The sequence below is a fragment of the Halichoerus grypus genome, chromosome 3 (assembly GCF_964656455.1).
Source record: "Halichoerus grypus chromosome 3, mHalGry1.hap1.1, whole genome shotgun sequence".
NCBI lineage: Eukaryota > Metazoa > Chordata > Mammalia > Carnivora > Phocidae > Halichoerus > Halichoerus grypus.
Window position 1 is genome coordinate 75,701,436 of NC_135714.1, and position 25,328 is coordinate 75,726,763.

Genomic DNA, 25,328 nt, shown 5'->3' on the forward strand with positions numbered 1-25,328 from the left:
AGAAATGGTTCTAATACTCACAAAGTACTTAAACTTTTCTCATTCTGTTTTCCAGATAGAATGATTAAAAAAATATTCTCAGAAGTGTTTTTCTAAGCTATTAACTTATTACTGGACAACACAAGATCACTAAATGTGTAAACCTGATGATTCTACCTATTACATTGATACCTCCTTTTTTCAAATTATCTGGGCCACTGCTATCCTTAACATTTTTTTACATGTAATTCAAAGTGTCCACAAGCTGTTTTCTTAATTCATCCTTTCCTAGATATTTGTTTCTTTGCCTGCTTATAGTTTAAATTAAGACCAACTGGAAGTATATGTTTAGTCAAAGCCCAGTTAGATATTTTGATGGAGAGAGTTTGCTTTGGCATGAAACGCTGCTGTTTATTTGTAATCCTCCCTCTGTATGTAATTTGACAGCATTTTAGACTCCCCAGTTAATGAGTTAACAGCGGCCTCTATCCCCTGGGCTTAGTCAATTTGATACCATTTCCATGTAGGTTGTCATAGCTGTGTTGACTTCATTTACTTTATTAGGAAATAAAAAATCAGATTCTTCATAGTGTAGGGAAATAAAATGTCGTGCTTATCCTCCTTCAGTTTCTTCCACCCATTCAGATAGTAGATTTCTGACTACTTGCTTCATGTCTACAAAAAATAATATGTTGACTAGATGGAAGTATTAATTGGCATTTTCTTTTGAATGATCTAGATAGTTGATTAGATCTGTTTCTTTACAAAAGTCACATATTTTCAATGCTACTATCAACCTCTATATAAAAACATAATAATATTATGAAATGGAGCAGCATTTATGTTAACTTGATGGTAATTGTAATTGCACAAGACCATAAGTGCTCATAGGATGAACCATAGGAAGCAGGAAAGATTAGATCCTTATTAATTCTACAATACGTGTTTTTCAACAGACATAATTTCACCCATGCAATCTTTTTTTTTTAACATCTTTATTTTAGTTCAGTTTAGTTTTGTTTTATCCAAAGGAAATTTACAGAATTTCATGGAAGCCAGCATGGCTAGTTAATTAAATCCAAGTTTGAAGATACCATGGTATGCTACAGATAAAGTGAAATGCCATTTTAGAAATATCTCTTTTACTCTTATGTGGGTTTGTCAGATTTCTTCTGTTTTTGATGATGTCTAAGAAATACTTTGACATTTTAGGGGCTTACAACAAAAGCATTTTTCCTACTCAGGGCTCTGAGTAGACTAGAGTGATTTGGATTGAAGCTATAGGTCAGGCTCTTCTCATGATGGATACCAGAAGCACCAGAGACCAGGCCAAATCATGGCTACTAGTATTCCGTTGGTTATAGCAAGTCACATCAATGGGCAGGGAAATAAACTCCAGCAATTCCACTGATGGGCTTTGTAATATCAATGGTATGGATGAACAATTAAGGAAGAGAGTGAAGAATTGGGAACTGCTTGTAATACAAGGGCTGCATTGTCAAAGCAGACTTACCAACTCACAAGTAATACTCAACACCCACCTTTACTAATGACTGGTAATGGATACAAAGCAAAAACTAGGCACAGGAATAGCAATCCTCTCTGGAATGGTCTCCCAACCTGTCAGATACAACTTCTGAGAGTACCTTTCTCTACATTGGAACACATTTTGGTTTTGAAGTAACAGCTAAGCACCCATAATTTGTAAAGTTTTTAGATACTTCAATACCACACTGAGGTAGAGAGCCTGTATGGAAACTTAGATTATTGATTTTAGATCCTTCCTCTTTTCTGATATATACATTCAGTGCTACAAATTTTCCTCTAAACACTGTTTTCATTCCATCTCACAGATTTTGATGTTACATTTTTATTTTCATTTAGTTGAATATCTCAGGGTTGTGATTTTGAGGCTGCATTGGGCTTCACATTCAGCACAGAATCAGCTTCAGATTCTTCCTCCCTCTCCCTCTGCCACTTCCACTCATGCTCGCTCGCTCGCTCTCTCTTAAATAAATAAATCTTTAAAAAAAATAAAATGAGTTTCCTCGGTGGTGTTTTGGATATGCTTTGATGGTCTCTGTCTTTTCATTGGTGGACCTAGACCACTGAAATTCAAAGTGATTATTGATATAGTTGGATTGATATCCACCATATTTGTTCTGTTTTCTATTTGTTACCCTTGTCCTGAGTTCCAACTTTTGTCTTCCTTTTTTTTTTTTTTTTGCCTTTTGTGGTTTTCACTGAGCATTTTATATATTTGCATTTTCTCTCCTTTTTTAGCAGTTATATTTATTTATTTATTCATTTTACTTTTTTCAGTGATTGTCCTAGATTTTACAATATCCATTTACAACTAATCCAAGTTAACTTTAAATAACACTGTATGGGTAGTGTGAATCCTTTATAATACCAAAATAATCCTTATTCCTTCCTCCTGTCCCTATATCATCACTGCCATTAATTTTACTTCTTTATAAGCATTCATAAGCATATATATGTGCATATATACATACATAAGATATATACATAAGCATACATGATCAAATACTGCTGCTATTATTATTTTGAAAAAAAACTGTTATCTCTTAGATCAATTAAGAATAAGAAAAATAAAAGTTTTCTCTTTTAATTTTCCTTTTATTCATTCTTTTTTTGATGCTCTTACTTTTTTTATATAGAACTGAGTTTCTGACTATATCATTTTCCATTCTCTAAAGAACTTATTTTAGCATTTCTTGCAAGACAGGACTATTGGGAACAAATTCCCTCAATTTTTGATTATCTGTTAAAGTTTATGTCTTCTTCACTTTTGAAGGGTAATTTCTCAGGGTACAGAATTCTAGGCTGGCAGTTTTGTTGTTACTGTTTTTTTCCTCACAATACCTTAAATACTCTATTCTCTTCTGGCTTGAATGGTTTCTGATAAGCCAGATGTAATTCTTATCTTTTTTCCTTGACAGGTAAGGTATTTTTCCCTCTGACTCCTTTCAGAATTTTTTTCTTTGTATTTGATTTTTTTGTAATTTGAAAACTGTATGTCCAGGTGTCTTCATCATTTATCCTCTTTGGTGTTCTGTGACCTTCCTGGATCTGTTATTTTGTGTCTGACATTAATTTGGGGAAATTCTCAGTCATTATTGTTTCAAATATTCTCTTTATATTTTTTTCTTTCTTCTTCTAGTATTCCCATTGCACTTATGTTACACCATCCGTAGTTGTCCTACAGTCCTTGGATATATCATTATGTTTTGTTTTCAGTTTTTCTTCTCTTTGCTTTTTGGTTTTTGAGGATTCTATTGATATATCCTCCAGCTTAGAGATGTCTCCTCAGGCATGTCCAATCTACTGATAAGCCCATCAAAGGCATTCTTCATTGTGGTTACTGTTTTGTTTGGTTGGTTTTGTTCTTTTATCTCTAGCATTTCATTTTGATTCTTTCTTAGGATTTGCATCTGTGCTTACATTGCCCATCTGTTCTTGCAGACTGCCTATTTTATCTATTAGAGCTCATATTAATCATAGTTTTAAATTCCTGGCCTAATAATTCTAACATACCTTCCATGACTGGTTTTGATGCTTACTCTATGTCTTCAAACTATGTTTTTCACCTTTTGGTATGCCTTATCATTTTTTATGATAACCATACATGATACACTGGTAAATAGACCTTTAGTAATGTAGGGGTAGTGTGGAAAGAGGTTAGTTCTATGGTTCTGTAGTTCTGTGATTAGGTCTCAGTCTTCTAGTGAGCCTATGCCTTTGGTTGGTGAACTTCACAAGTGTTTCTGTTTGTTTTGTTTTTGTTTTTCTCCCCACTTAGGTGGGACACGATGGCTAGGATGTCTGGAATTGAGTATTTTTCTTCCCCAGTGAAGTTAGGCTTTGATAATACCCCAACAAATTAAGACCTAGTAAGTAGTTTCCCCTAATGGCAGGCTTCCTTAGGAACAGAATGGTTAGTGTATTTCAAAACGGTTCCTTCTCTCCTCTCTCTGTCGATAGCTGAAGGAGACTTTTCTCTGATGTTAACAGTGGGAAAATGGTCAAGCTCCTGGAAATAAATCTCACAATATTGTGGGAGGCCCTCCATGACAGAGTCTCCCTAGAATTATTAACTGTCAGAATTGACTGCACTGAGCCTCTAGCACTTTATCAATTACAGGTCAGTTTTTCCTACCCTGGTACTGGTTTCTGGAGTTTGCCATTTGTGAGTCTCTGCTCTGGTAAGATAGGTAAGCCATGATGATATGTATTTGATATGTATTCCCTTGTCTTTGTATGCAGTATTGGGGGCAACACTTTGCCCTGTGTCCTCCTGTCTTATAGATCCTGATCTTACAGAGTTGTTAGTTTTTCAGTCTCTTCAGCTTTTTACCCATAGTTAGGACAGCATGGTGACTTCCAAGCTACTTTCATGCAGAAACCAGAAATCCAGTATTATTCTTTTTTAAATAGGGTTTTGGTATATGGATTTCTCATTAATATAATATCTAAATCTTACACACCTGAATATAAAACACATCCTATCTTCAATTTGGCAATATAATTAGATAATGTGTTGAACTAATGGTGGGAATTGGAGTGATTATTTTCTTTTCATGTTTTATATTTACTGAAGTTAAAGGGAAGGAGGAGAAAAAAAAGAGAGAAGAAATAAGCTACCAATTATAGATGAAGTTATGCTCAGAACCATACACAGACCTAAAAAATATATTTCTATCTCTTGTGTAATGTCTTTATGGCTAGAAGTTGAAAAGAGCAGTTAGTATATTGACCAAAGATCACAATTAGAGATAAATATGAGATGTTTGCCAGTAGGTATACTCCCTCTGAAGTGAACACAATCATCACATATCTTCTTTGATTCTAATTCCTCCTGATATTTTACTCATTGTTCTAATCACTTCATTCATATTCTTCAGAGTGCAACTGCAGTCTGTCAAAGTCACTTCAGGACCAAAAAGAGAGATTATGTACTTTTTTAAATAAAAATTTAATGTATGTCCATTATGAATATTTTTAAATAAACCCTTAGTTTTAGAGTCAATTTAACATTTTTGGATTCTTACAAGAAAACAAACACAGCCTTGACTCTATAAAAATATTTTCCTTATTCAGAAAAGGAGGCCATTTCCATATCAGTGCTATATATTAATAGAGTGGTTGTTTCTGACATACTTTATTCACATGGAGATCATCACTATCTTTAAAAGGGCATATTAAAATTCCATGTATCTATCAATGAAATAGGTTGCTGGAAAAGAGTTTATCCTAATACAACATTATCAATCATGTTGAAGGCATTACTATTCAAAATGAACAAACCCCAATGTTATTGCAGTGAGATAACTGCATTGTGTTTCAAAGCTCTTATCTGTCAGCAGTGATGTTTTGGCATTTTGATAGTCCTTTCACTTGGAAAAAGAAAAGTTTTCTTTTGTGACAAAAGAAATAGAAAAATAAATAGTACTACGATAAAATTCAGCATGTGAGAAGAATTTGCAATTTGGAATTATGATGATCTCATTTTAACCTTAAGTAAAAGAGATTGACACCAAGAGGTATATGTTTTTTTAACTTACATCTGATAATAAATTTTATAAACCAAGGATTCAGTTTTAGTGCACAATTTGACCCACTTTAGCCTTATCCTTAATAGATATCCTATAGGGAATTATGTGCAAGAGATACATACTTGATAACAATCAAGATTTACAATAAACTTTAGGATTATTTACTCAGGGCAGCAAATCTGTAATTTCTCTTAACTCCTTGTGAACAAATCTCATTTTCTACCCAGGTAGACAACTTAAACACTAATATATTCAAATTTATAGAGTGAAACATGCAAGAATGATCTTGACTGATGATTAGGATATAGCTAATGGTTTTCCATTATGAAAACAATTGTGAAAATTGTAGATGAAATGATCATTTTTCTAAAGATTATTTTTCTGTTTGAAAATAAATACAATTTTATATTATATAGTTGTGCGTTTCTGAAACCAATGAATAACTATCTTTTAATAGCTACAATAACAGCTTGCATTTTTCAAATATTTTACTGTTTCCCAGTTTAATGCCTATAAATAAGTACTAGTACTTCCAACTTGCAGATTTTATTTAGGAAGTTATATATCCAGACTGCACTTTTCCCTTTGTAAAATCTTTAAATGTAACAATTGCATTTTATTCACAAAAGCCCATAGTATAACTTCTTAATATATATTTGCTTAAATTAAATTGAATTATTTTTTCTCCATGTCCCACAATATCAGAAGGTTAAGTAATATAAGTAATATATATATATGTAGGTATAATAAATAACATAAATAATGTGACATACAAAAATATAACATATATTTAATATATTAACTAGAACAGTATACTGTGTAAAACAGTATAGCTCTATTATTATATTAAAATAGTATAATACTACCCATTTATATATTTTTTTCTCTTGTATTATTCCCGTCACTGTTTATAGAGAATAAAATCAAAATTACATTTTTCTATGTAATTTTTCTCTATGCATTTTCTTTTTCTACTTTGAAATAGGAATATGCCACTATAATGTTTGGGCTTTGGAAATATACACAAATTTCATAATTTCATAATTTCATTATGATAAGATTATAATTTTTAAAAATGTAAGCTGATTCTATATCCGCATTCACTAGCTCCTTGCTAAGGCTTATGCTAGTTAAATTCAAAGAGCTCCAAACACTATGGATTGTTACATTTCTCTTTCCACACCCAACTGCATTTATCTAAGCTCTTCCTTCCAAATCCAGGATTTCTGACTACAAATACAGAACCTGGATAGAGTCGCTGAGGTTACAGTAGTTGGATCAAGGTAGAAGGCACCCTGGAGAATCACTAATTAAAGATTGGGTTTCCCCAGACTTTCAGACCTTTCTTCTCTGAACCAAAGATTTTTTTCTTCACATTGAAAGCTTGAAAGGAAATAAAACCAACATCATTTTCCAGTCATTTTCTACTGTATCCCCAAGTCTTTGGTGTCGTTCTTCTAAATACATTAGCATACTTTTAAAGACATTTTATTTTAATGATTTAGCTAAGTTTATTTTTAGTCTAGTTATCATTGTTTTAAGAATTTCTATAATGAATTAATGGAAGAATAAGCTTATTCCAAGTTGATCTTGCTATTCATTTTTTTTGTAGATTTGGCAAATCATTCTCTTCCTTGCATTATAGATGGAAATGATAATCCCCAAAGCTAATGTAACATTTTAAGAATGATAATCGAATAAGACATAGATTATCACATATTTGTGTTTTTCAATACAAAGTGAAAAGGGTGAGATATGGGAAAGGAAAATGTGATAAATTTTTTAAAAGATATTTTGAGATAATAATAGTAAATTTTATTTGCATTTTTAACTGGTGGATGCAGAAAGAACCAAATGAGTTTTCAGAATCATGAAAAAATCTGAAACTAGTTTAAAATAGGTGATGAGGATGAAGGAGTGCACTTGTGATGAGCCCCGGGTGCTGTATGGAAGTGTTGAATCATTATATTGTACACCCAAAACTAATATTACACAGTATGTTAGCTAACTGTTAAATAAAAACTTAAAAAAAAAGATAATGTTACTTGAGAAAAAAAATAAAATAGTATAAACACGAGATTATGTTTAAAGAAGATCTCATTTAAATTCTGATTTAAAAAAAAACAACTGTCATTGTGGCTCATTGACATTGGTCTCTTTTTAGTGCAATCACACTGTCTTACCAAGATGTTTCAGGGACATACACAGTTTGTGCAAGTTTATTTACTCACAGTGAGAGAACATTTCAAGCTGATAGCTTTAATTATTTTAGCTGATTCCTGTGATTGCATTTATGGAAGGGCCAAAAGAGGTGACTATCTGTGGTTAATCACTCCCAGGCATAACTTACATGTAGCTCTGAGGCATGCCCAGCTTGAAAAACTAGTTTGATCTCCTTCAGAAAATTCTAGTAAAAGAATATATGTGAGAAATATAAAATATGAACATTTTGAGAAGACTTAAAAGCCTAAAATTCATAACTATAGCTTGAGATGCAAGAGGGAATTTTTATGGAATTCATAATTTTCTTGAATTACAGCATCAAACACAGATTTGCACATAATAGGTATCCAGCAGTCATTTTTTGCATGCATAGTGATTCAAAATTTCCTCTACTACCTTAACAATTAATTTTCCTTCTGTTCTTTTGAAGCTCCTGTCTAGCTGTATCCCATCTGCCCTACCTAATATACTACTACAGAACCTCCCTTCCTGAAGCTTATTCTGTTAAAAGTTCAAATTTAAAAGCATTGGATAACATTTGTTGAGCACTCACTGTGTATTGGGCACTGCCCTAAGATGTATTAACTCATTTAATTCTATGATAATCCTCCGTGGTGTATATTAGTATCATTTCCTCTTTAGTGGTAAGGAAATAAGACCCATACAAGTTAAATAACTTTCCTGAAGTCATAGAGCTAAAAGCACAGGAACTGGAATGAAAACCCAGACACTCTAATTTCAGAGCACACACATTGAATCAATGCACTAGAATTTAGATTTTATTCTGTTGTAAACATCTTTGAAATGGTGCTTGTTCTTTCTCCATCTCTTTCTCCCTCTGTCCCTGCCACCATCCTCCCCTCCTTCCCTCTGTCCCCCCCGCACCTGTATTATAAATGCTATAGAAAATCAACATGCAGTGGTAACAAGATATATGGAGAAGAGTAACATAGTAACTTGACTACATTTGTTTTATCTCATCACTATTAAATCCTCACTCAGTAAACAGGCCAATATCTGAAGAGGATGAGAGTGATTGTAATCACTACTCTAGGGTAAACATGTGTCTGGAAAAATTGTTACTTAATCAACCGTTCTCTCTGCCTGACACATAAATGACTACTCTTCTATGCCATTTCTAATTCCTAGTACTCTCTAAAATTTCTTCTCTTAAGCTAACACCACGGCAAGCCATTCTCTGATTGCTGCACTATAAATTGAACTATTCTCAATGAGGTTGCCTGGGAATCTAGCGATAGTATACATTTTTTGAAATTAAAGTTCCATTAGTTCTTCAATGATCTCTTTTGCCAAGTTACTTATAGAAGCCTATTTCAAATAAGAGCAAGATTGTCTCACAGTGGTCTGTATTTCTGAGTGGAAAGAAGAGCTTGTTTATTTAGATCTTTCATCCACATTCTGGGATACCCTTTCCCTTCCTCTTCGGTTATCAAAATCAAACTCTCCTTTATGACCCACTTTATTTTTGTTTCATCAGATATTTCTTAAGCATGGACTCTGTGCCAATAAAAAAATAATTTAAAAATGCCACCATTTTTAAGGGAATTAAGAGTTCATGTGCTGCTTTAGCCAAAAATTCCTGAAGTAGTTCAGGCCAAATTGATCTAACTCACATTAAAATGTGTGCTTTATTTAAACTTAAATAATATTTGCATACTTAATCTTTTTTCCTTTAAGTAAATATCTTGCCTATATTTGATTAATATTGAGTGACCTAGACTAAGGTAACTACAAGCTCCTGGAGAATGTGGACACCTTGTATTACACTGCTTTTGTATTCCTTTGGCACTGTCCTTAATAGTTGATTGAATCACTGATTATAGACCTTAATCTCTAAATGATTATAATCTTCAGTAATCCATTAACTCAAACTATACTTCAGGATCATCCGAGTAAGAGAATAGAGTCGTGTGAATAAGGGTAATATAAATTACAGTAAAGCATAACTTTGCTGTTGAAAAGGGACTTTTGCATACATGTTTTCATTTGTGATTAAAAAAGCTCTATGAGGCAAATAGGGTATAATGATCACTGTTTACGTCATAGGTATTTGTGGTAGTAAAAAGAGATAAGAAAGCCTTTGAAATGAAATCTTTAAAATGAGGGAACCTATCATTACATTATTAGTACTGAGGATAAAACATTTTTTTGTAACTGAGGCATCTAACTCTCAAAACAGTTTTCATGGATATCATTTGTGGGAAGAGTTCAGGGCAGTATGACATAGAGGGTGCTTTGAGCTATAAAAGATTGCAGTGTTTCACAGAAAGACATAGGGAAGAAAATGTTACCATAGACATACTGTTTCTAGAGATTGCTTCTTTGATAGTAATCCACATGGATCTTAATTTCTTTGTTTGTCTTTCTCTTAAAAAAAAAAGAAAAAAGGAAAATTCTCAGTAATCAGAATATTATTCTCCTTTTCTGGGGGGTTGGAGATGGAAGAAAAGGCCATCAATTTAGTGATTTTATAGATATTTATATCTATCTATTTATATAGCACATTAGAAGAAAATGTTTCATTACAAATAAATAAATTTTTCTTTGAAAGGGCCATAAACCCTTACACAGTGGAAAACAAAACAAAACAAAAAAATATCCAAAAGACCAGGACACTTTAAAACAGGCATATTATAGATAAAATCCATCATACTCTTTTCATTGTATACTTGTAAGAGTGTACTAACTCACCAATATTACCTAACCCCACGTGGAAACAGGAAAATAAAAATGTCTTTATAATGAATCAAAACAGAAGTGTATAAGGCCATCTTAAAAAAATAGAAAAACTATTTCTATTTCTAAGCCAAAATGTAACCACTTAAGTTAGAATGTGCCAACAAGAGGAGAGACTGGTCAATAATAGAAACAAGAAGAGAGAGAGAGAAATGTTGGTGTGGTGTGTCCCAGGAAACCATCGAGTCTAATAACCACCTTTAATGCATGAAGAAACTGAAACCCTTTAAAAGATAAAGTGATTCTTGCCCAAGGCGCAACAATGATTCACATCTGAACCAAGACTAAAAATCAGGATTCCTCACATACAATGTACGTCTTTATTATAAACCAACACATTTCCCATGCTTTTTCTCTGAAAGCAACAGTTTCTAGGCAATAACAGGAGTATGGGAGGTTTGGTTGGTTGGGTTTTTTTTGTTGTTGTTATTGTCACTTTCTTTCTTTCTTTCTTTTTTTTTTTCCCATGCTGGTGTCAATGGTTGGAAGATTGTCATGTCAACCTACTGTTTCAATTTTATATCTTCCCTTGGGAGAAACATTATCTTTGTACGTTTAAGTGAATTGTACACAAAGAGAATTAGTGTCAGAGATTTAAATACAGGCCTTTTCAACAGCTTGTGTAGTGCTGCTTAAAAAAACATACAAGAGAAAGGAGTCCACGTGACTTACGCTGTACTTTTCAGGAATTATCTCTTTTCACTTCATAATTGCTGCTAGCTGTGGCCAAGCTAACTATCAAATAGTGTTTCTGACCTTATGCACTGTTCCATAGCTCTGTAAAGTATGTAGACAGTTTTTTTCCCCAGAAATAGAAATGCTTCTGATACTATGTTGAAAGGCATTATTAGTGAAATTAGAATATAATAACAAACTGCAGATGGTAAAAGATTACTTCCTGGCAGAGAATAAATCCAAGTGCATTTTATGCTAAGTGAAATGTGGTTATCCATAAATTGTGATAGTGGTGATCGATTCACAAATGGATAACTGTGATCTAGCTTCTGCTGCCAACCATATGTCTTAATCAGATCAAAATGAAATCACAGATTAAAGATTGAGAAAAAAATTAAATTATCTTACAATGGATTGGAATATACTACATTAGAAAATCATATGAGTTTTCATGGTTGCTATGATAAGTCATAGAAATAGCCATTTTAGTTCATTTAAAAACCAAAATGAATTCTTCTGCTTAGTTTAAAATTATCTAAAACATACATAGTATTAAAAGATGATTTTAATCAAACAAAATTTTAGGCACTTTTAAAATGAGTATTTACAGACTAAAGAGGTAATGGACAGCATTTGATATATTATTACTGAAAAAGAATCTCTGAAAAATATTGTTTCTGAAGACAAATTAAATGTTCTAATCTATTACATATAATATCATCTTCATGCTTTTAAGAAATATTTACTAAGTTCTCCTACATGCCAAAAACATCTGAGTTTTAAAAGATGCACAGCATCTCTGCTTTGACACAGCTTATATATGCTAGTCCTATCACAAAGGACTATCGATATTTCTAAATAGTGCACATTGGAAATGCTAAAATATTTTTGTTACAAAGGACAGATCCTTCTCACTTTGCCTGTCTTGCTATTGTCAACACTTAGGATTCTTCTTTATCAGCAGGAGTAAACAGTTTCTGTGAAACAGGTAAACTTTGAGTAACATTGAACTACTAAGGCGGAAAGACCATTTGTAGTGTACCTAAGCTACCTTCCACCAGTCCGCTTTGGAGATAGACTGCAGCTATAGTGTTTATTCAATTATTCATTGATTCAGCGTATATTCGTTGAATGCCTGCAGTAGACCCATCTCTGTTCTAGATTTGGGGTGTAAAGCATTGAGTAAGACAGACAAAATTCCTGCTCAGATGTAGTTTCTATTTTAGTGGGGAAGAAAGAGTAAAATTAAGGAAACAAACATATATAAAGTCAGATAATGATAAATGTTAAAGAAAAAATAAAGTAAGTCATGAGATAGGGAGTAACAGGGATACATGGAAAGAGGGGCTGCAGGAGCAGAAACCTAGCACGAGGGAACAGGAGGAAGGAATGTATGGGTCAAAAGCACCCAGGCAGAAGGAATACAGAGAAAAGAGGCTACATGGAAAAATGAGAGCAGTGTGGCTAAAGTAGACTGAGCAAGGCTGAAGACATTAGTTTACATCAGAATTATGGTCAGGCATGAGCTTAGAGAGGGCCTAGCGGCCATGATGAGTAAGTTCCCATGAAGAATGAGTCCTCTTCTTATAATGTGTGTGCCTGAATGACATTGCTCTCAAGAAATAAAATATTAGTAAATTAAGTAAAATTATTCATGGTGATATTCTGAAACACAGCATTGGAGAAGACAGTTGTTTAATTCAGAAGACTGCCATGTAAACAGGTAATGATCATGTTGTAGGTACTTAACAGAATGTTATAAGAATGACCAAAGAGTGGTTGGACATTCACCTCTGCTTGTGATGTAAAAGGTGCAAAAAAAAGTTGTTCCCACCGTAAAAACGAGAAAAAAAAAAAAAAAAAAGCTAAACCTGTCATCAAAATCATAATTTTTTTCATGCCACAACATTTCTCCAAGTAACCAAGGAAACCAAAATCTAAGGAGGGGCAAGCTCCTTCAAGGACCAGCACAACACAAAAGCAGTCTGGACTTTGACAAAATGTAGGAGGAGCTTATTACCTTCCACACAGGCTGGGGAGAATCACGTAGAATTTTTATGAATTTGTAAAAGCCACTCATGAGCTACTGTGTTTGTTTGGAATAGCTGGGGATCCCAGACACAAGGGGCAGTTCATACTCCTTTGTAAGCAATTGCCATGGCCCTCCATTGAGTGCTCGGTAAGAAAGTTGGGATCAGCACGGTATCAGATACAGCTCCGCTCCGTGGTGCAGGCACGCTGTAGGCTAGCTGGCTGGCTGTAGGGAAGCAGGTACAATATCCCAGTCACTTTTCCAGCCTTTATTACCTACAAAGTAAAAATCTTAAGGTGCTGAGGAAAGGACAAAAAACCCATGGGGTTCTTGCTAAGATCCATTGCTGTTGGTGCACCGGTCAAAGCAAGAGCCTTCAAACCTCTCTACTCATAAAAACATCTTGGGTCCAGGATCTTTTACAAATATCAAGGAGAGGGCTACTCATTCAGGGAAGCAGAAAACTCTCTCCTGACCAACCATCAAAAGTAAAAGGTAGTGTTTGGCTATCAGAGATGAGGGGCATCAACATTGGGCAATGTTTTATTATGTTAATCACCATACATTACATCATTAGTTTTTGATGTAGTGTTCCATGATTCATTGTTTGCGTATAACACCCAGTGCTCCATGCAGTATTTGCCCATCACCAGGCTAACCCATCCCCCATCCCCCTCCCCTCTAGAACCCTCAGTTTGTTTCTCAGAGTCCATCATCTCTCATGGTTCGTCTCCCCCTCCGATTCCCCCCCTTCATTCTTCCCTTCCTGCTATCTTCTTCTTCTTCTTCTTTTTTTTTTTTAACATATAATGTATTATTTGTTTCAGAGATACAGGTCTGTGAGTCATCAGTCTTACACAATTCACAGCGCTCATCATAACACATACCCTCAGGGTTCTAGAGGGGAGGGGGTGGGGGATGGGTTAGCCTGGTGATGGGTATTAAGGAGGGCATGTTCTGCATGGAGCACTGGGTGTTATATGCAAACAATGAATCATGGAACACTACATCAAAAACTAATGATGTAATGTATGGTGATTAACATAACATAATAAAATAAAATAAAAAAATAAAAAATAAAAGGTAGTGTTTGGCTCTCAGAGATGAGGGGTAGCAACACTGGGGAAGGTCCACCTTCAAGGCCCAGGTACACAAGGCCTGCCTGAGACTGAGGCTGTGGTTGGACAGGCCAGCAAAGACCTACTTCTGAGTAACCTGGCTGTCTACCACAGGTGCTGGATCCGGGGCACACAGGATTTCCACTGTGTATGTCTGGGAAGGAGCAGTTGAAAGCTAAGGGAGGAGTGCAACACTGAAGAAAATCTGGCAACCCAGGCCCCATCCTAAATACAAAGTGACAGCTACCTGCTGCTAGAAAAATTTGAAGCTTATGGTGCCTTGCCCAAAGTGAGGGCAACAATAAAAACACCACATATCCAGATCAATTCCCGACTAGTTTAACTCAGCCACACACTAGCAGCCTGATAGGAGGAGAAATGTACCAATATAGTCTATTTATCTCAATCTCTGCTAGCCAACAATCCATCTAAAATAATGAGACCCACACAAAAATGCAAGAAAAAAATCCATTTTTAAAAAGTAAGTGACAAAAATAGACTGAGCTATAACCCAGATGTTGGAACTATCAAGCAAAAACTACAAAAATAACTATGGTTAACTATGCCTGCTGGGAAGGTGAAAAACATAAATGAATAATAGGTGAAATTTAGCAGAAAAAGAGCAAACTAAAGCAAAGTACATAAAGGGAAATTTATAGGACTAAGTATATTAGAAAAAAATAAGGGTCTAAAATTGCTATCACAGCTTCTGCCTTAAAAAAAGAAGAGTGAACTAAACTAAAATTAAGCAGAAGAAAGGAAATTACAAAGAGCAGAGTGGAAATCAATGAAATAAGAAACAACAACAACAACAAAAAAGCAGTAACAAAAATCACTGAAACCAAAAGCTGTTTCTTTGAGAAAGTTAATAAAATTGATAAACCTCTAGCCAGACTGATTAGGAATAACAGATGATACAAATTACCAGTATCAAGAATGAGAGAGGCAACATCATTACACATTCTACAGATATTAAAAGAATTACAAGGGATTATCATGAGCACCTGTATGCCAATAAATTTAGCAATTTAGATGAAAAGGACAAATTCCTTGGAGGATACGAACTACCAAAGTTCGTTCAAAAGAATTTAAATAAGCTAAATATCCGTGTTTCTATTTATAAAATTGTTTTTATAGTTAAAAACCTTCTCACAGCTGAAACTCCACTCCCAAAAAGTCTAACTGGTGAGTTCTACCAAAGACTTCAGGGAGAAATAACACTAATTATAGGCAGAGCCTTCCAGAAAACCCAACAGATGTGACTGCATCCCACCTCATTTACAGAGGGTAGCATTAACTTTGTGAGGACGGTTTAACATTCATAAATCAATCAATTAATTTTTCATATGAGAAGACCAAGAAAAAAAAAATCCATGTGAGCATTTCAATGGATGCAGAAAACTTTGGACAAAATTCAGTGTCCATCCCTGACAAAAACTCTCCGCAGACTAGGAATAGCAGGGAACTTCCTCAACTTCATCTACAACTTGGTCAAAAAAATATTTACAGTTAGGTCATACTTACTTGTCAAAGATTGAATGTTTACCCTCTAAGATCAGGAACAAAGGAAGGCTGGCTGCTCTTACCATATCTATTCAGCATTGTACTGTACTAGGCAGGGCTATAAGGTATGAAAGGAAATAAAAGTCATACAGATTGGAGAGGAAGAAGTGCAACTGACTTTTTTTTTTTTTTTGAAAATGATGTGATTGTCTATGTAGAAAATTCTATAGAATCCACAAAAAAAGGACACTAGAACTAACAAGTGCATTTAATAAGATTCATAATACAAAATCAATATGCAATAATCTGATGTATTTCTATATTCTAGCAATAAAAATTGGAAATTAAAATAAAAAGTACCATTTACAACAGAATATACATACTTAAAATCCTTAGTAATAAATATGACAAAAGAAGTGCAAAATCTAATTCACCAAATACTGCACAATACTGCTTAGAAAATTTTAAAAAGACTATGTTAAATGAAGATATATACCACGCTCACGAATCAGAAGAAGCAGTATTGTTAAGATGTCAAAAATAATACTTTCTGTAAGCACCTAGGCTACTGACAAAATAATATAATGCAAGTATAAATAGCATGGTGGTAAGGGAACATATGAAATGGCAGAAAGCCGTGGTGGCAAGGGATAGGAGCTGGAGGTGAGCATGAAAATGTAGACTGGGGCTAGGACATTAAGGGTTTTTTATGCCATGCTGAGAGTTTGGGATTTTTTCTGGCAGAAGTTGGAAGTTATTGATAGTTTTATCTGTTTTCAACTTTTAATTTTGAAGTACTTTTAGACCTATAGAACGATTGCAAAAATAGTGCAGAGTTTCCTTATATTCCTCACCCCACTTCTCCTAATATTAGCATCTTACATAACCATAGTACAATTATCAAGCACAGTCTGTTAGCACTGGTTCAGTATTATTAACTGTACTACAAACCTTATTCAAAATTCACCAATTTCTTTAATAATCTTTTTCTTTTTTCTGGTCCAGGATCTTATGTTACATTGAATTGTCATTTTTCTTTGGTCCCACCATTCTGTAATAGTGTCTCAGTTTTTTATTGATGGCCTTTAAAACATGGAAATAACATAATGAGAATTTTAAAAAATAGATATTCTTGTTTACAATGTAGAAGATTAAAAAGTTTAAGCTGGGGGCTGGGAAATCACACCAGCTGGAAGACAGCTTCAGTAATTGGGTTAGTGGTGATACAGATTGAAGTAAAGGACTGACAGTGACTATTTCAAGAAGGGAATGGTTTTGAGAAATACTTAGGTGGTAGAATTAACAATATGGGTCAACCAAAGTTGATGTGAAGGAGTATGGGGTTCAAGAGAGAGGAACTAATTGAAGAAGACTTCTGAGTTTTGGCTTTGATATTCTGGATAAATGGCAATAACTTCAGGAACATATTGGTTTTTTTGTTTGTTTGTTTTGCTTTTTGTCATTCTGTCTTCCTCTTACACAAACATAAACATTCAGTTCCCCATATCTTTTTACCATGATCTTACTCTTATTTTTAAAAGATATAATTTGCTGGAGTACATTAAGTATTCTGTCACTCATCTTGGAAGAATCAGTTCTAATTCCAGGGTGTGCCATATTATAAAAGAATAATAATTTTAATAACTAGAATTTCAATAAAATGATGGAAAAAATTTGAAGACAAACATATTTTATGATATGGATTATCATTCTTGTCACAATGATGTTTAATCCTCATACTTTGCTGGCTGGGATTATGCAGCTAAAGATCAAATTTTGCCTGTATCAACCACATACAACATTCTGCACTCATCTAGTTTCCTAAATTCTTATTACTGTATCTTTCATCAGCTGATGATCAGCTGTGGGGTACAGGATAGGGAAAATGTTTTAGATAAAATGATCATAACTCGGTAGCCTGTGGGAAAAAGGCCTTTTTAAACATGGTGTGAAGGAAAATATTTCTGACAGTAAAAGACTGACAAATCTGATTATATAATAATTTTAAAAGTTATAAAGAGCTATATAAATTATATATATGTATATAAATTTAAATTACAAGAAAAATAAAGGCAGTAATTTAACATATAAAGAACAGATAAAGGGTTGATACTAAAAATATGTAAAGCTCTCCCTCAGATTACCACAAGACAAACCAACCCAGGCAGAGTTCCCATTTCTTGACTGCCCCTGCACCCTCACCTTGTTGCACTCTCTAGCATGCTCTCTCTACTCCAGCTACCTGGCTCTTCTTTTCCCTCTTCAGTATCCCATGCTTTTTCTGCCACAGAATTTTTGCACATTCTATTTCTTCTGTTTGGAAGTATTTCCTTCACTCTTTTTCATCAAGGTAGCTTCTCTTTACCTAATTAGTTCCTACTTATCCTTCAGATTGCAGCTCCAGATTCACTTCTGCCTATAAGGCTTTTCCAACCTACAGTCTAGGAAAATGCTTTTGGGCTATCAGAATAATGGCCCTTGTTGGCCTAGCACCTACTCCGTACATCATTGTACATGCATTTGAATGTGTTCTGCCTCTCCCATTGTATACTGGCCTATTTTTGACTACCTTCCATCCTAAGTACCAGGCCCTTGCCTGATACAGTATGTATATTTTACATTTGTAACATATAGATGTTTATGCACATAGGTGTGTTCATTGCAGAATTGTTATTAACATTAAAAGGGAGGAGACTAATCTGAATTTCCATAAAGAGAAGCCTATGAAAGTATATAATTGGAAGGTTGTAGAGTCAACATCATAAAAATCCATGTTCCAGCCTTCTCTCTACGGATTACTGGAAATGTAAGAATGAGCCTCAAATTAGTGTTAAATAAATGAGGATAGGAAATTTATACAGTATAGCCATGTGCTGATAAAGTAATCGAATGCAAATAAAAACATTTTATAAATTCCAAACAACTACACAAAGATAAAGAGACATTTGGTCATTATTTTTATCATTTTTATCACATCAGTGTTAGTGGAACCACTTTAGGGACTGATTGAAAGTATACTCAATACTTTTAAGTTCTTCTTAAAAGTTTGTGTCACCCTTCTTAAAATTATCTGTATATACTCTTTCTTTTTGGAGCTGATACTATGTATGATTAATGCCTTAATCACAAACCCAAAGGAAAAAAGAGAAAATGGTATCATAATCATTGTTATTCTTTTCTTTTTTACATCCAGGCAGCTGAAATATCCTGAATCTTATATTAAGAGTGAGTTAAGTGATGTACAGTTTTTTATATGTGCCTTTGTGTTTAAAAACTTGAGTTTTTAGTTGTCTGTGGCCCAGGCATTGAAGTCAGTGCTAGATATGAATCCCAACTCTGCCACTTCCTAATAGTGTGAATTTGGACAATGCGTTTAACTTCACTTAACCAGTTTCTTACTTGAAAATGACAATAATAATAGCTCTTCTGCATAGGGTTGTTATGAAATGCAAATGGAAAAATAAAATGACTTATGCTAGGTGCTAGGTTAAATGTTTAGTCCATGTCAGGCTTAGATCACAAATGAGAGATTCATGCTGGCTTTAGGAGAATAAAAAGATAGTCGACTGAAAATTATTCAGTTTTTCAATTGAACTCATTTAATGGCTCGTAATCAACCATTTTAGCCATTTATATTCTTTTAAAGAAGAAATTATGTCTTAATGTTTTCGATTATAATTAAATGAATTTTTCTGTATCAATTACTAAGTAGATAATTATGATTAAACTGGACCTTGTAACACTATTTATATATAAAGACCATCTTTATTTAGAAGAATTTGTTCCAAATTATTATGTTTTTGGCAAACTACATTGATGATTAATTAATCAAATTAATCCTACTTTTTTTATGCCACCTCTCAGATGGTTGCTGAAAATCATATTTGCAAATAATGCTAAATGTCTGTATAGGCTGAAAGTATTTTGTGTTACTATATTCTTACAAGTATGAAAGCAAAGGTCAGGTGCTTTTTGGTGATTGAAAAAGAGAAGGAAGTAATTATCAACACTGGGCTTGTGATTCATTAATGAACTAAATAGGAAAAAAGAAGTTAAATTCAGCTTTTGTAGAAAGAGTACAAATCTTTCATCTGCCATGGAAGCTTACCTTATTTTCTCATTTTTAAGAGCTCACTGATTATAAAATTCAATATTGATTACTGATTTTATTCAAGAAAAATAATCCATCATATTAAATGTATTGATCAATTTTAAAATAGGCCCTGACTTCAGATATGATAAAATATAGAAGCTACATACATTTTAGAATGGTGGAAATATGGTACTCTGTATCTGAATTGGAGGAACTTGAAAGAATGAAGATTCATTCCAAGAATAAACTTCTTAGCTTATTATTTAGAAATAAAATGGAGATAAGGATCACCTTTTGGAGTACAATAATTCTTATTAACTCTATGTATCTTCTTTTCTTATACGTCACCCCCACTTGCAAATTAAAAGAATTAGAAAAATAGGGAAATTCCACTCCCCGGTTATAGCCATATTGTCAACAATATTATTGTAAAAAAAAAAAAAGTAAGAGAAAATCAACAAATATTAGATGTTCTGCAACAATCACATCAAGAAGAGTATTGCAGTTACAGTCCACCAGACTCAGGTTTTCCAGAAAGGGTTACGCATCAGAACTACTCAGATAATACATCATAATGCAAGTACATGGCCACTAGCCTGTAATGAATAAACTAGAACTTCTAGGAGTAGACTTAGTCATCTGTATTTTTTTTTAAATCTCCACTTTCAATTCTGGTACAGATTTAGAGATTTTGGAAACACTATGGTGAATAGATTGGGAGATCTTTGAGGATGGAATCTGCTTATACATTCTCTGATCTCCAAAGAAGTTCCTGGCTCATAGTTAAAAGTTGATAAATGTGTGTTGTAGAATAAATGTATGAATGGAATGTGCTAAGGTCCTGATGTGACTTAAAATCGCTAGAAGAGGTTATATCGGGACAAATTGATCAATATAAATAAGTTAGAAAATATATCAAAGGGAATAAATGTATTCAAGAAAGATGGTGCTATCCAAAAATAGTTCACTGAGTTTGCCTTGAGAATTAAATAACAGGTAATCGATTTCAAGACCCTTTATAGATTTTACTTCTAATCACATTTTATTTAATAAGAAAAATAAGACTCAAACTGCTTAGTTTCAGAGATAAAAAAAAGCGTACATGAACATCATTTAACTTAAATTTACACATTTATACAGAGAACTTCATTTTCATAACTGCTGAGTGACCCAAAAGGGTAAAAGTGTTACTAATTGCAGTTGGTATTAAAAGAGGACGGAGGGGAGTGGAGAAGGAGGAGAGGGAGGGGAAAAAAAGGTGTGCTTCCAGCAATTAGTACAGGCTCCAAACATCTTTGATAGTGTTAAAGTCTCAGACAGCTGGAGTCACAAAACCACCAAGAGGTTCAATATACTCTATGTTTGGAGGTGTGTGTACATGTATACATAAAATAAATAAATCATGGGAGTTGAAATAATAGTGGGAAAGTAATATGATATTGAGAAGTCCTTGTTTTGGATTCTTACAATAAAAAGGTGGTGGATACCCATAAAAAACACACTCTGATCTTGCAAGTTCAGTTTCACACTATCTAATAACTGAAGAATGCATTGTATAGAACTAAAAGTCTAAATAAGTAGTTTTCTAACAGTCGATACGTGGAATTCTTGTAGCAAAAGTTAGATTGCTTCACTAATCTTTGTTCCTGTTCTTGGTGTAGCCCTTCATTTTCTCAAATCTCTCTTCTGCTGTCATGAGTTATAATCTTTTTTTATGCTCACCTTTATATAGGGCCCTATGAAGTGTCAATGTCCAGAGCATATAAATTTGTATCTTTTCTGCTCCGGCCAACATTTTATATTGGTAAAATGGGGCAAAATGGGTGTCAAATATCTCCTTGATAGGTTGCTTTGCAGACCCATTTATATATGTGCCCAACCAGCATTGTTTTGGGGTCACCCAGTTTCAATTCATTTTAGGTGTGTGGGCTTTTCCTTTTCTCCTTAGTGGATCAACCTCTTTTTACCAAACTTGACAATACACAATCTCCAATTGAGCTTTTCCCTATGGAGACCTGTCTATCTTTTCTTTACCACACAAAATTGTAAGGTTACCAGTATCATTTGCTTACTATGCTGAAAAGCATTTTGGACAATAAGTTAGAGACCTGGGTCTTCTATTTTTTTTAAGGGGGTACTGTATGTTTTCTTGACAACTGTGAACAACAGAAGTTGGAACACCATAAGTGGGATACATGTCTAAGACCTGCAGGCTACTACTCTCCCAGTCTCTTCCTATGAAAAACCTAACACAATGATTTTGGTACTCTTTCTTTTTGAGTCTCAAAATTTTTCTCAAAATAGTGTTCCAAGATGCCAGCTTACCAACCCAGTCACAGATGGCATAGCAGTTAAAGTTGATTTTCCATCCCTGGACTACCTGATTGCCTTTTTTTTAATATTATTGTTATTATTGTTATTTATTCTTTTAATTTTACTATGTTATGTTAATCACCATACATTACATCATTAGTTTTTTTTTTCTTTTTTTCTTTTTTTTTTTTTAATTTATTTATTTGACAGAGAGATAGCACAAGTAGGCAGAGCGGCAGGCAGAGGGAGAGGGAGAAGCAGGCTCTCTGCTGAGCAGGGAGCCTGATGCAGGGCTCGATCCCAGGAGCCTGGGATCATGACCTGAGCCGAAGGCAGACGCTTAACCGACTGAGCCACCCAGGCGCCCCTATCATTAGTTTTTGATATAGTGTTCCATGATTCATTGTTTGTGTATAACACCCAGTGTTCCATGCAGTACGTGCCCTCTTTAATACCCATCACCAGGCTAACCCATCCCCCCATCCCCCTCCCCTCTAGAACCTTCAATTTGTTTCTCAGAGTCCATAGTCTCTCATGGTTCGTCTCCCCCTCCGATCTCTCCCCCTTCATTTTTCCCTTCCTACTAGCTTCTTCTTTTTTTAAACCTATAATGTATTATTTGTTTCAGAGGTATAGGTCTGTGATTCAACAGTCTTACACAGTTCACAGTGCTCACCATAGCACATACGCTCCCCAATGTCTATCACCCAGCCACACCATCCCTCCCACCCCCCACCACTCCAGCAACCCTCAGTTTGTTTCCTGAGATTAAGAATTCCTCATATCAGTGAAATCATATGATACATGTCTTTCTCTGATTGACTTATTTCACTTAGCATAATACCCTCCAGTTCCATCCACATCGTTGCAAATGGCAAGATTTCATTCCTTTTGATGGCTGCGTAATATTCCATTGTATATATATTCCACATCTTCTTTATCTATTCATCTGTCGATGGACATCTTGGCTCTTTCCATAGTTTGGCTATTGTGGACATTGCTGTTATGAACATCAGGCTGCCCATACCCCTTCAGATCCCTACATTTGTATCTTTGGGGTAAATACCCAGTAGTGCAATTGCTGGGTCATAGGGTAGCTCTATTTTCAACTTTTTGAGGAACCTCCAGACTGTTTTCCAGAGTGGCTGCACCAGCTTGCATTCCCACCAATAATCCAATCAAGAAATGGGCAGAAGACATGAACAGATATTTTTCCAAAGAAGACATCCAAATGGCCAACAGACACATGAAAAAGTGCTCAACATCGCTCAGCATCAGGGAAATCCAAATCAAAACCTCAATGAGATACCACCTCACACCAGTCAGAATGGCTAAAATTAACAAGTCAGGAAATGACAGATGTTGGCGGGGATGTGGAGAAAGGGGAACCCTCCTACACTGTTGGTGGGAATGCAAGCTGGTGCAGCCACTCTGGAAAACAGTATGGATGTTCCTCAAAAACTTGAAAATGGACTACTTGATTTCTAAATTACCTTTCAGATTTAATATTATATGGTTTTCTGATTGCAATTTCTGAGGATTCCTGTTTTTATTTTATAGAGAGTTTTCAGTCATCCTTCCTTATATATGTAACAAGATAGATAATACCAAATAGTAAATAATCTAAAAGTAATACATTTGCTTATACAATAATAGCAATTGTTTCTAGTGCTTGCTTAGTTTGTGTTCTCACTAACAGAGGTTAATAGGAAGTAACATTGTTGGTTTGAAGAAATCACAGATTATATACTAAAGCAAAATTATATGATAAATAATGATTTATATATGACTCAAGAGTTTTTCTTTTTAAATATGAAGATTAAAATAGACAATTTTCATATGTGACAACATATAATACTTAAACTGAATTTTCTCATCTCAACTTCTATACTTATAACTTTATAACTTTTGTGATAGATTTATGTAAACTGTTGCATTTATTTGATCATCTTAAATTAGTGTAATCTAAACATGGAATTCAGTTGTGTATACCTTAAGCTATTCTCCATATTTTGATTTTAAATGCTAAATGAGCCAAATTTTTAGACAAAATCTTTTTTAAAAAGTGAATACCTATTTGCTTAATAAATCAGTAATGGTCTTCTTTCCTACAGTGAGGAAGCAAGCTTTTGACCAGTGTTTTTGCCTAAATCCATTGTAACTAGAAATTCATATTGCTTTTATAAATGTTGAATTCACAAACATGAGTAGGTTCTATGATTTTTACTGAAACTTCAGCCTCAACCTGTTACGGCCTAAGAAGCATTCATCCTTGATGCTACCTTTCAAATTCATTTGAAATCATATAACCTGTCTTATGCTTAAAAATAATGTCCCTGATAGTTATTAATTTATTTTGTATGTACTGGTTGGCTTAAAATTAATCATAATAAATTTATTTGGTGTTTATGTGCATGTCATTAATATAGTACTTCCAAGCTTGCACTTTGTCAGCCTTCATTAACTGGCCAATTAATTACATGGAGGTACTTCTCATCTAAGTTTTTCTTTGATTTTTTTTTAAAAACTCTGCAAAACAGATTATAATAATGTATAAATATTGAGAATATTATACCTACAGTGCCTAAAATCTAGAATAATGCCTGGACCAATTATAATAATGGGCCTTCTCAAATAAAATTTATTTTACCTTGATTCCATCTGAATTTACTTTTGATTTTATTTCTAACCTCTTGCCTTCAAAGATTGGCACTCTGAGATTGCTCAGATATCTTAACTCTTATTAAGACTTATTAAGAGTTAAGACTTATTAGGGGGAGCCTGGCTGGCTCAGTCAGTAGAGCATGCTACCCTTGATCTCAGGGTTGTGAGTTCAAGCCCCACATTGGGCTTAGAACTTACTTTAAAAAATTAATTAATTAATTAAAATTTTAAAAATCAAAAAGGCTAAAAAAAAAAAAGGGCACCTTGCTAGCTCAGTTAATAGAGTATGCGACCCTTGATTTCAGGGTTGTGAGTTCACACCCCACATTGGACATAGAGTTTACTTTGAAAAAAGAGAGAGAAAGTTAAGACTTATTAACTCTATTTTTCTGTAT

The 25,328-nt window shown here is 34.1% G+C and overlaps 1 protein-coding gene across 2 annotated transcripts in view; it reads left to right on the forward strand.

Moving 5' to 3' along the window:
* The window catches only part of GRID2 (glutamate ionotropic receptor delta type subunit 2), a 1,423,646-nt gene that overhangs the window by 732,831 nt on the left and 665,487 nt on the right, over positions 1–25,328 (forward strand). The window lies entirely within an intron of this gene.